Raw genomic sequence first — 904 nt, 5'->3', positions numbered from 1 at the left:
AATACATACATAATATATACATAATTCACTGTGACATATGTAAATATGTACATTTCACTAAACCAAGAAAACCCTGAATGTGTATTGCTCTTCAGTGTCTTCAGAGATAAGATTAAAAGCCAACAGATGTCTTTATAATCAACAGAGTTGTTTTGGGAAGATGTGGGATGTTTAATTTCCTTTGTTGTGTTTACGAAATAATGTTCAAAAAGCTGGATTTGGAATTTTGACAACATTTATTTCACAGTTCCACTGAAATCAAACATGATTATTGTAGGCTTTGCAATGTCAGATGCGCATGATCTTATATATTCAATCAATTGTACTTGAAACATGATAGATAATTAATTTCTACAAATAGGGTACAAAATATGGAATGAAAAAAAGATCTTTATGTCTAGATACAATTTTAAAATATAAATTTGTTCTTTTAGCAATAAACTATAAATACATTTTATTAAATTAGGATTAAATGCTTGAGTTAAATAGTTTAGTTAAAATATTTTTTATATATATATATATATAATTAAAATACTGTAGTGTGATTCTGAGATGTACCCTACATGTGAAAAGTGTCTCATAATAAGCTTTGAACTTATGCTGGATCAACATTAACACATTTTTACCGCTAGAAAAATCATGTTGATCCCTATTTTTGAAATCAGAATAAAACACTAATTTTGAAAAGCAAGAAGCAATAAATATATAAAAAGCACAGTAGAGCACAACACAGCCTTTCAACACACGTCAACATATACTCTCAACGTCATAAGAACAAAAATATGTATTTTGGTTCAATCACATATGTTAGGTTGGAAATTCTGTCAATGTTTGTGTCAGGTGCATTTTACACAGCATCTCTGACATGAGCCATCCTTGACTGCAATTCGTTTCATCACAACTG

This window comes from Sinocyclocheilus rhinocerous, unplaced genomic scaffold, assembly GCF_001515625.1.
Source record: "Sinocyclocheilus rhinocerous isolate Xijiao unplaced genomic scaffold, SAMN03320098_v1.1 scaffold1004, whole genome shotgun sequence".
Classification (NCBI taxonomy): Eukaryota; Metazoa; Chordata; class Actinopteri; order Cypriniformes; family Cyprinidae; genus Sinocyclocheilus; species Sinocyclocheilus rhinocerous.
Note: the sequence above shows the minus strand (reverse complement) of the source record.